The sequence below is a fragment of the Balearica regulorum genome, chromosome 16 (genome assembly GCF_011004875.1).
Source record: "Balearica regulorum gibbericeps isolate bBalReg1 chromosome 16, bBalReg1.pri, whole genome shotgun sequence".
In the NCBI taxonomy this organism is placed as follows: domain Eukaryota; kingdom Metazoa; phylum Chordata; class Aves; order Gruiformes; family Gruidae; genus Balearica; species Balearica regulorum.
The window spans coordinates 16586745-16599009 of NC_046199.1; the positions used below are offsets into that span (position 1 = coordinate 16586745).

Here is a 12265-nt window from a genome sequence, read left to right on the forward strand (position 1 = left end):
GTAGCAAGAACTTGCCAGTTAGTATTTGACCCTTTGACATGTGTTGTCACAACAGAAACCTGGATATTCACCTGGTATTTTTATAGGAAAACTACCATTCTTACCCCCAAGAAATTGGTACGTTTGAAATATCCACTAATACAGTAATCAGTTTACCATTTTGTAGTACATATATTTCATACACTGCTATGGTATTAAAACAAGTTTATTTCCATTTTTATAAGAGCCAAAAGAATTCAGGAATGTGTTGTGTGTACTGTCTCTTCATTTCTCTTAATAAAGAAGCTGATATTTGGATAAACAGGGTGGTATAACCAGGAGTGTTTTGTTCCTTTCATAACTAATTTACCTCTCTGTAATACCAGCTCGTTCATAATAATCTGTTACAGTAACCTGCATTGCAGGGGCGGAAACGTTGACTAGGTCTGTCTTCTATTGCTTTATATTTTAATTCAACTTTATCTTCCATCATCAGTCCCACTAATAAATATGAAAAGGTTGAGTTCATTTATTTCTGCATCAGAAAAGCATTGGTCTCCATGGTTACTCAAAGCCATGTAGCTTTATTTTCACCATAAGCTTGGGGTTTTTTTTCCTCTTTACAGAATTTGTGTTGGGTCTTCCATCCTGAGTTTTTCCAAAGGTATTTTTAAAACTAGAGCATTTATTTCTATTTCTCCTTATTGTACTGTATGCAAAGACAATCATCTGAAAAGTCATAAAACCTTCTCCTCCTAATGTTCGTTATTCAAAGAATTGAGTAGTTTTTCTTTCCCTAGACCTATTTTGCAGTCAAACAAAACAAACAAAAAAAAAATCCTCCAGGTGGGGAGCTGAACTCTGCTCTTCCTGGTCCTGGTCACATAGCACCTTTGTTACAAAATTGTACATCTAAAGGTCCGTAACAGCTTTGCAGAAAGTTTATTTACACCATTCAAGTTATGTTACACAACAGCTTTTAGAACCCTATTCCTAGTTTGAAATAAAGTGCTGGAAGCTTCAGCCACGTGCAGTTTACTGAATGTTAAAATTCTGACATTGATCTCATGTTCTCTTGTGAAACCTGAACATTTGTGAAGCTGGCAGTATTAGCACGTTACTTACCAGTTTTAACATGCTATACTAGAGCATCAACCTTCTGATCATTTTAAGTATGAAAATGAAGGTAAACAAAGTGGGGTTTTGTACATTTTCTTCATTGCTTTCAGAAGCTTATCGATTAAGTGCAAACTACTGTGATCAAGTCTTAGAATAAGTGTTCCAGCCTCCGTATAGCTACGATACGATCGGAAATTTTTAGCTTCCCTTAGAGATGCTAGCCAAATGTCATAAAATATGAATCATAAACTCAGGCAGCCTTTCCTAAAAACCTTTTGCTAGTCAAAAATTAATTACTTTGATACTTAGTACCTACATAGTTCATAGGAAAAAAGTCTTCAGTTTGGTAGAGTTGTGGCAGGTCTCAGGAGCGTGCTGCTGATAGAGGATGTCTCTGAAAGAAGAACAGGACAGAACTTAATCTTGTTAAAGGACAGGAAATTACATGCCAAGGAGTTGACCACGTGAAAGAGATGGGGCAGGGAGAGGAACTGAAGTTACTTTCCAATAGAAGGTAATTGGCTCTGTAAACAATGTGGAAAATGTGAAGTTGTTTATGTTCACACCTGATTCTGCAGACTTTGCAATCATCTTGGATAATATCGAACAGATAAAAATAGAGTAGAACACAGGGGAAATCAGTTGTAAAGCACAGAAAAATGCAAATGAATTAGTAACACTGGAAAATACTGACTACAGAAGAAATATATAGAAAGGGATTTGGTTTTGCTTCTGGGGGTTTTAAGAATTGAAATAATTGATTAATCATGAACTGAGGAGATAAAATCATTTTTCTGTAGTGCAACAATTCAAACCCCTAGCTAAAAATCAGTCTGAATGGAAAATGAAGAGCCTGTCTTTCCCATGAAGCTAGTGATCTTCAGGCTCTAAACTTCACATACTTCCAGAGAATAGCTTGCTATTTAGGTGTAAACCTCACATTTATTTGTATTTAATTCTCATTCATGTGCTTCAAGCTGTGCATCTGATTACAAACATTTCTTGATAGTATCCACTGCTAATTCTTTAGAATACGTACTGGCTCTCCATATACATCTAGGCACAACTTAAGAAGTAAGTATCCATTTATACTACGAGCTAGATACTGGCCACCGAAGCTGTGTTGCTGTGCTGACACTGTCAGAACAGGCAGGATGGAGGGGGCTTCTGCTGATAAGCTCTAGATTTGCACATCTCGGGGATCAATACCATGTTCTCAGAGAAGGGCACTTGTGATTAGAATATACAAACTTTGCTATGGGGAAGAAACATTTTTAGTGATAATCGTCAACAGATGTGTGTGGTTTTCAAGTTTTTATGTACAGACCCAAACAAAAGGAGATGGGCTCCTTTGAATGGGCAGAATACTACATTTTTTCAAATGTAAAAGGTAAGTTTTTTTCATCTAAGATTGAAAACCAACAGTCACAGCCACTGAGTATGACCAGATGAAGAATCTGAATTGATCATGTAAGAATACTAGTGACCAGGTTTGCCTCTGCAAAATAGGAGAAAAAACCCTAACCAAGGCAGCTGTAAAATAGCTAGCTGTAATAATTCACAGTGGAATACTAATATTTTTTGTATTTTCCATAAAATTAGAGAGAAAGAAAAGTTAAAAATCACTCCAATTTTCAAAGTAAAATAACCTGTCCTTCATTTCTAGGGCAATATTGCCAGTGGTGATAGCAGGAGAAGACAAGGCAGGAATAGTGTTCCGAATGAGTAATGAAACCCAACGGGCTGGGTGACAATCCGTTTGCAGAAAACCCTGAGCAGAGCAGTCAAACTGCACTAAGGACACGAGCCTCTCAAACCAGCTTTGAAAGGGGACTCGGGATTTCCCACAGCTCATGAAACCACTATCCCACTCTGATTTGTAACCGGTTATTTTAGAACTGCTTATTCTTAGCACTTACTATCCAGAGTTCCTCCAAATAGCTGATGTCATGATTGCAGTGAGAATTTACTTTTTTTTTTTTTTTTAAAATCCTTGCAATAGTAATCTGCTGCTTTGATGAATAATACCTTATTACTTACATAGTACTACAGGTATTATGATTCATAGATATACTTAGTCCCTTCCACCCTGCAGGTACTATGATTTCTATATACCCTCTTGGCGTAGGTAATTCTTTTGGGTGACTTCCTCTAACTGTGCCAGAAATACTTACAAAAGCAATGCCTCCTGTTTTACATCTACCCACACCAAACTTTCATCCAGGAACACTCTTGTTACCAGCTTATGCTATAGGCACTACTTCAGTCTTCATTATCTTAAAGGACAGCTGCTGAATCAATAGTACCTGCGAGGCAAAGATACCAACCTGTGCAGCTTGAGAGCGTTTTGTGAGGAAGGGGTCCGAGAACAGCTTGCTTTCACAACGGTACAGATGCCACACAGGGTTAAAAGACAAGGGCACAAGGAATCTGTGCTGCATGCATCACACAGACTGAAGATGAAATAATTCCTTTGTGGTTGGGCTGCTGCGAAACTTAAAGGAAAAGCGATATGGTTGCCTGCTATGGAGTGGGGGGAGAAGGGGGAGGAAATGGCTTGAAATTCCAAAGCCTATTAAAGTCATCAAAAGAGAAAAGTTTAAGTAGTAACAAATAGCTTTTCACCTCTAGATCACTTGAGTCATGTCTGCCACGATCTAATAAAGACCAGATTACGGCCCTTAGAAATTAGGTGCTCTCATTAGGATGGCAACTGTCCTGGGTTTGGCTGGGGTAGAGTTAATTTTCTTCACAGTAGCCGGTACGGGGCTGTGCTTTGGATTTGTGCTGGAAATGGTGCTGATACCACAGGGATGTTTTTGTTCCTGCTGAGCGGTGCTTACACACAGTCAAGGCCTTTCTGCTCCTCACACCCCCCACCAGCGAGTAGCTGGGGGTGCACAAGGAGTTGGAGGGGACACGGCCGGGAGAGCTGACCCCCATCACCCAAGGGATATCCCATACCATACGGAGTCACGCTCAGTGTATAAAGCTGGGGAAGAAGGAGGAAGGGGGGACGTTCGGAGTGATGGCGTTTGTCTTCCCAAGTCACCGTTACGTGCGATGGAGCCCTGCTTTCCTGGGATGGCTGAACACCTGCCTGCCATGGGAAGTGGGAATGAATTCCTTGGTTTGCTTTGCTCGTGTGTGTGGCTTTTGCTTTACCTGTTAAACTGTCTTTATTTCAACCCACCAGTTTTCTCACTTTTACCCTTCCGGTTCTCTCCCCCATCCTGCTGCAGGGACACTGAGCGAGTGGCTGCGTGGGGCTTGGTTGCCAGCGGGGTTAAACCACAACACATCCATACCATACCATACAACCACTAGTGGCACCGACTACAGTGGTAGCTTGCTGACCGCCAAGTGGCCATAAGACTAAACTGTGTTTATGTCTAACCCAGGCTATAAAGGCCTCAGACAAGGTTCTGCCATTTCATCAGCCACTGTGAGCACCTATGGCACCTCTTTGGTGCAAATACATAAGTCCTTATTTCTCCTCTTATCTCTTAGGTCAGGCTTGAGACAGCCAAGCATAGTGTAGCAAGTTTACGTCATACCTGAAAAACAAGCTGGAAACAGATCTCTGTTGAGATGCCTTATACCCCTGTAGTCTTTGTCCCAAACTTGGGAACTAGTAATTAATTTAAAGATGCAACAATGAGTGAATAAACTGAGGAAACAAAGATTAAAGGAATTATAGAGGAATTTAGCATTTGGAAGGCAGTATAACATGTTTAGATGAAGCTAGATCAAATAGTAAAATTAAAAAATTAGAACATTTGAGAGAGCTTTTGAAAAAATAAAGTATGCACTACAACTCTGCACTTGAGGCAAATAAAAGAAATGGCATGTAGAATCATGCCTGAAAGATTAAAACTTCTGGTGGCAGCTTTAGAGACTTCAGTCAGTTGCATTTTAACAGGGAGCCAAGTTATCCAGGGAGACAAGTTGTGTGACATAATATCTAAGGCACTAAAATCACCCCTTGAGAAATAGTCTGAAGCCCCTAAAAGCCAGGCCCCCAGCTGATAAAGCTAAATAGATGGGAGCAGTAAGAAGATGACCCATTTAAGAGCATAGTGGTTACACTCTGACAACTGCAACCCAGCATCAGAACAGCAAAGCCAGGTCAAAAGGTGATCATTACAGGTTGTATCAGAGCCAGGAAACAGCTTAATTCACAGTTAGATTATACCTTCCGTTGAAGAAAAATAAATGCTGGGCTGAATGTGCCTGCTTGCTCAGTTTCATTTTCATAGCCAGACTTAGCAACATTACAGTAAGGCAAGTGCTCTAAGAACTGCTGATGCGGACACAGACAAATGTTTCCCTTCTATCCAGGTATCTACACAACGGTCCAGAAATCCACTCTGGCATTGCTTTATAACGCAGACCCAGGGCATCTACCCCTGGGGGACCATGAGCCCAGCCAGGCAAATCATGCGCCGGTCCCTGGCTATTCTCCTTGCCAAAGAGCAGAGGAGCAGGCAGCACTTTGCCTGCCTACACGTGCAATAACTACCTCTGGGGAGCAGCCAGGCCAGCGCAGGAGGTATAGTCTCTGGGGGGCAGAGGCACCAGTCCAGCCACCACGAGCCCCAGCAGAAAGGTTTGGCATCATTACAAGGATTTCGGATCCTGTTCCAACAGTGTGTTTATCCAGCTGTTTGCAGTGTGCCTGACCATTACAGCTAAAACACTGAGCTATTTCCACAGAGAAAAGAGTGGATTACCTGAGAAAAGGAAGAGAGAGATTATTTCACATAGTGAAAAGAAGTTAACTTTCTACATGCTGTGTCTCTGGAAACTTAAGTGGTTACTTGAACCTTTGGTCTTACTCAGACAGCAATCATTCCAGATCCACCACAAAAAAGAGTCTCCTTTAAGGCTACCGAATTTAAAGCCTTGGCAGTTCATCTTAGATGTATTTACAATAACTGTACTGCGGCAGTATCCCTCTGAACTGAGCTCCTGATCAATTCTGCAGCTTCAAAGCAGAGAAAGGAGCAATAATAAAATATTTTGTCCACGCTGCTGGACTGCAGTGATGAGTTTGCCTTAAGTACTGTTCATGTTTCCACAGCTCCTGAATCCATCTATTTTACATTTGCTGCCTACCACCTGGCGCAGCACTACTACACCTTTCCCTTGACACCAATAAACATATTTGCCTCTGTTAGTTTACAGTGAAAGACTGCCAAGCTTTCTGGAGTGGATCAGCACCACTGCGGACACCCAAAGAAAACGGGGCAGCTCAAGGAGCACTTCTCTACACCAACCTGCATCAGCAATTTCAACTCTGCTATGAAAGATAAAAGGGGATTCTTGGCTATTTGGCAATAATTATTTTTCAGATTTGGTCATTTTCACAGGTATTAAAATCAATACCTAGACTGGAAATCAAAAGAGGGCAAAAACTGGAACACGTTTCTTCGGCAGCTCCAAACCCAAGCATTCTCACCTTTTTCTGGCAAAATTTCAAAAATGACAATTTGGATTCTTCTCAATCCTAATTTCGAATATAATTTTACATATAATTTTCATTTCTACAAAAATAGATTTAAAGTTCAACATTAAAAACTTACTTCTTAAAAACTTATCGACTGACTTTTCCAATCAGCCTTCTTTTGGATTGCTGTCAGCCCAGTGCTAGTGGACTCGAGACACACTTTTGGGAAAAATATGAATTAAAGAACCAAAATGTTCGTCACACATCAGCTACTGATCCTGCAGTGCCAAGACAAACAAAACTCATCTCTTCAACAGCATATGCTGGGTGAATGTGCCGGTGAAGCTGTAACACAGCACATCATCCACACAAAGAGGAAGAAACAAGCAGCATAAAACCGGTGTTAAGGCTTATCCTCAGCTAATAGAACTTTGCAGAAGCTTCTTAAAGTTTCTCAGAGTTGTTTAACCAGCATCAAGGAATCACCTTTCAATTAGCAACTTTGAAATAGACTGAAGATTGAAGATTAATCCTAACAATAGCCTTGCAAACTAGGCAAACACTACTACACCTTGGGAAACCAACAGGCAGCAAGTCACAGCAGAGCCCAGATTTAAATCAGGACTGACAGGGGAATTGTAGCAGAGTCCGCAGCACTGGTTTCAAACTTCGCCACCTACAGCTGTCCTCCCCATTCCTCCCCAGAGGTTATTTTTCTCTCAGTCAGCAGAAGGAAGTGTGTCGCCACATCAGGGCCATCCTAGTTCAGTCTGGCACACTACCTTAAATCCCTGATGAAGGTAGGTTTGTACTAAGGTGCCAAAACTATTAATTGCACAAGCCAGAGTATGGGTGTAAGTTCTCCTCTCCAGGACAGCAGTAGCTTCTGTCCTAAGGCAGAGAAATGTCAAACCACTCCAATTTTCAGAGTACAAGCTTCAGAGCCAAGATTTTGCTTATCTCCCATGGTGTATATATTTTACTCAGTATGACTTGCAAGAGTTGAATTCCATTTTTGACCTCACGTGCCCAGCATCTTTACTATCTCAGCAAGGTAAAGAAATCTATCTATCATTCTTTAAGCCTAGAATGTGACTGGATGAGAAGCACAAGCTGCAGAATTTTCTTCCTGAGGAAATACAAGTGTCTTTTCTGATGCTGATACCTGTGCCTGCCATGAGCTGGACTCAGCCGAGCTGGACACCCACAGCACTCACAAAAATTTCCAGTTACAGCCTCTGAAAATTCACTCTTTACAGAATTCTTTGAAGACCGCCTTACCTTCTCCTTTTCCTTCAAGTCCGTGGGATTTCTGTGGAGGCTTTGCAGATGATTATTGACTCCTGAAACAATTTTCTTATCTCTGATTGACTGACAGATTGTGGGGGGGAAGTTCTTCCTGTGGTGGTCTGTTACTAGTCTTCTAATTAGAGGACAATATAAACTTTGAGGCATGCTGTTTCTAAACACAAGGCAATTAGATCACTATTATTATTTATGGTCTCAAAAGCACAATAAATAGTTCACAGACTGACTGGGCAGGTTTCATTCTTAAACAGCTTATGAGGTAAAGAATAAACAACAGAAATAGAAAATTTACCTATTAGAATTTAGTTCATTCCCTCACCTGTTTGTAACTCAGAAGGCACGGACCTCATCCTTCTTAGCGTGATCATGCTGTCATCTCAATCATAAATCATAAGCTTTTTCTTCCTGTTGTTCTAAACACTCTGTGTAAGTACTTCAGAGCAAGGCCAATTCCATGCAAGCTCCAGAAAGCATCATACATATCCTCTTGGCTGAGATTAGTCATTAACAACAACCTTTCACTTATGACTTATGACTAGAATCTCTTCAAGGGAAGGATAAATCAGGCTTCTCTTTGTGAAGTACAGTACCGTGAAAACATGTAAAAACAGTCAAGCAGCTATTTTTATTCCATAAACAGTAACAGGATAAAGTCAAGAGAATTTAGAAAAAGCACAGGAGAAAAAAAAAAAAAAACAACCCACAAACCAAGATCACCTTTTTTCCCTCTCAATCCCTTCAGCAAAGATCTATTCAACAGCTGCAATAATGATCACCGCGCAAATCAATAATCTTGCCAAAGCCACGGGAAAATACAGTTCATTAGCTGTTTGGTAAGGAGACGGAAACACAAGGATGCAGCAGCTCTTCTCCTGCCAAGGGAGTGTGGGATGCAGAGGAGATGTGACAGCTTTGAAGAATCTCACTGCAAGATGTGTTCTCTCTAAGTGTATAGTCTAAGATTTTGTGCTTAGGCATGTTATCCACCAGGCTTTCTTCTCTCCAGTGATGAATCTAGTTTCTGACTAATATAGCCATTTTCCCGATACACTCTTGCTAGAGGGAGCGTGTCCTTTAAAAAGGAAAGTCTGGATTTGTTTTGTTGTTGCCATTTGTGATTGGTCTGACAGCCCAAGGCTTCCTAAGGCAGACTGCCCTGCCTTCAGCACTCTGTATCTCAATTCATTTCTGAACAAGAAGCAGTAATGTATTTGGGGCTGCTCCTCATGTGTTAATCCTCAGGAAAGCCAAAAGGGAATAGGAGTGAAAGAAAGAATGAGACAAACCATGATAAATAATAACAATAATACCTAGCATTTCTACCTGTAGGAGCACAAAGGGCAGAAAGTGGCCATGTGACCTTCACAATATCCTTCTAACACAAGTACTCTCATTTTACTAGTAAGATAACTCTATGCATTCTTTGCCATGGTTTTTACTGCAAGGTCTGCTCCCGGAATTCCCAGGTCCCTGGCTAGTGGGGAAGTGCGTAAGACAGCAACACATCCAAACAGGGACTATTGCAGTGAGCTGATTTAAAAAAAAAAAAAAAAAAAAAAAAAAGAGACAGAAACCCCCCCAACAAAACCCATGGTACCAGATGGATGTATTTGATGATGCTAAAGTTGCTGGTTCACATCAGTGTGAGGCTGCTGTCAGTCATCTTAAAGGTCAGGGCAATCAGAGGAGGTTCTTGATGACTGGATAAAAGCCAAATGTCATACTTATCTTGAAGAAGGCCGAGGAGGAAGATAGAGGGATCTACAGGATGTTCAGCCTAACCTCAGTCCCAAAGAAAATTTGCAGCAAATCCTTTTGGAATCCATTTCCAACACTTCAAAGACAAGATTAAAAAGAGCCAGCATAGATCAAATAAGGGCAAACAATGGTTAGCCAACCTAATTAACAGCAGCCTCAAAAGCAGCTTTGCAGAAAAAGTACTGGTAGTCCTCCTCAGAGACAAGAAGCTGAATCGGAATCAGCAGAGGGCTGTGGCAGTGATGAAATCTAACAGCAGACTGGTATTGGGACAAGCACAACCAACAGACTGAGGAATGTGATCCTTTCCCTCTATTTTGGCACGAGACTGACTCTGGAGTACTGTGCCTGGTTTGGGGCTCCCCAGTTCATGAAGGATTTACTGGACTGATAAACTTGGAGCAAGTCCAGCAGAGGAAAATCAAGATGTTTGGGGGCAGGAGCACATACATCATGAGGAGAGGTTGAGACAGCCAGTTTCTTCAGCCTGAAGAAGAGAAGTGTAATTCAGTTGATGTCTTCAACTACCTAACGAGTAAAGACAGAGCTGCTTATAGAGAAAACAGAGCTGGACTCAACTCAGAGCTGCTTAGCAAAAAAACCCCTACAGGCAACGGACGTAAGTTGCGGAAAAAGGAATACCAATCAGACATAAAGAAAAATAATCTACACGATGATGTGGTCAAAGACTGAAAAGGTGCCCAGAGAGGCTGTAAGATCTCCCTGCTTGGAGATGTTCAAAATTTGACTGGATCAGACCCTAGGTAGCCCAGTCTAACTTCAGTTAGCCCTGCTTTTGGTAGGGAGTTGGACCTGATGACCTCCAAAAGTTCTAACATATTACTCAGTGATTGCAACAGAGGCACAGAGGCAATAAATTACTTAAACTCTGCCTGGGGTCTTAATCATGTTAACCTTAAGCTTTAAACTCAGCATTTCTGCACTATTTATTCCATTCCCCAACTGCTGGGGAATCCCCATGTGGTATTAGGGTTAGGTAGATTTTGGTTAAGTAGGTTTTCTGCCTTCTTGCACAAGTTAAGTTATAAATTAAAAAAATGCAGTGCTGGATTCACATTATCCAGTGGCACTCCAAGCAAACTGTGCAAAGTCCAAGCCTGCTGCTATGTCTGTTACTCATGTCCAACACTCAAAATGAATTTATTCATTACTCACTAACGTATCACTTGCTGACAGACTCGGTACAGTTCCTAGGGGACCGAGTTGTATCCACAGACCTTCAAAGCAGACGTTAGATAGCTTTTTCCACAAAGGTGCTAAAGTGAACGGCTAGGGAGTCTAACTAGGCATCTCATCCTGGCTTTCAGTCTGTCTGAAACAATGAGTTAATGCATAAACAGCAGACTCCAAGGCTGTCAGTCCTAGACTTTTATGAACAGTTTTTTCTTTTTCTTTATTAATGCAGTGTCTGAGGCAAGCACATACAATACCAGAATAGCAATAGCCTCCAATTATAGGTCCCTTTGCAAATCAGTTCATATCAACACATTTTCTCATCTAAGGTGTTTAAACATTTGGAGCCTCTTGCACATGGAACAGCAGCTGAGGTCTCCAAGGAACAACTCAAACTGCTTTCACTTTCTGGAATAGTATCACAGACAAAAGCAAGCAAAAATAATACCATCCCTCAGAAGCATGAGGCAGCATTATATTCAGGAAGGAGTCTGTAAGTATAATGGGAATCAGATTAGGCTAATAAAATAATAGATTGACGAAAGAGACACGACGAAGAACGAGGAGTTCACACTCCTTTCCTTAACTTGGTAAATGATTCACTCTGAGTCAACAGTAGTGGACAAGTCAAGAAAATAGCCTGCTTCCCAAGCTGGCTTGCTGTTTCAATATCATCATCTACAAAACAACCTCCCAACTCCTTGTCTGAGACTATGAACAAGCAATCAGGCAGTATGGATAGGAGACAAAACTGAGCTCAAGCTCATACTAGAAAGGCATTGGGATGTAGTCTAAACGACTCCTAACAAGAGCCTTTACTGTTTCTGTACTTCGGTTCTATTATCTTTAAAATGGGGAAAATGGACCGGTATGAAACTTCATACATAAACTCACCTATTTTATTACACTAGGTCCAGCAGCACTGAAGGAACGGATGAGGCTGTCTCCCCTTCACCTGTTGTGCACCTCACTAAAGAGCACAGCTTCATCTTCTTGGAACCTTCTTAAGCACACTGGAAGGCTGCTATTACGTCCCGGTAAGTTTTCTCTTCTTCAGGCTGAACAAGCTCAGCTGTCTCAGCCTCTCTTCATTGATCATGTTGTCCAGCCCAAGCATCTTGATGGCCCTCCCCTGCACTCAATCAAGTTCATCAACATCTTTCTTGCACTGCGGCCCCCAAAATTAGATGTGGTATTCCAGATAAAGTTTAAGGAACACCCAGTTAAAAAGAATAACCACCTCCCTCAATTTACTGGTCATGTTTGTCGATACTGCCCAATCACCCGTTAGCCTTCATCAATGGCACACTCCTAACCTATCATGCTTAGCCTATCGTCTAAAAAGATCCCTGGGACATTTTCAGCAGAGCTGCTCTCCACTCAGTCAGTCCCCAGCTTGTACCATAGCAGGGTGTTAGTCCATCCCAGGTGCAGGACTTAGTGCTTGTCCTTGTTGAA

At 41.4% G+C, this 12265-nt stretch overlaps 1 protein-coding gene across 11 annotated transcripts in view; it reads right to left on the minus strand.

Moving 5' to 3' along the window:
• Positions 1-189: 189 nt before the first annotated feature.
• Positions 190-12265, minus strand: part of PARD6B (par-6 family cell polarity regulator beta) — a 67668-nt gene continuing 55592 nt past the window's right edge. For all 11 annotated transcript variants that reach the window (XR_012838016.1, XR_012838011.1, XR_012838010.1 and 8 more), the window contains one exon: positions 190-1492. The gene's annotated coding sequence lies outside the window, so the exon portion shown is untranslated. The remainder of the gene's footprint in view (positions 1493-12265) is intronic.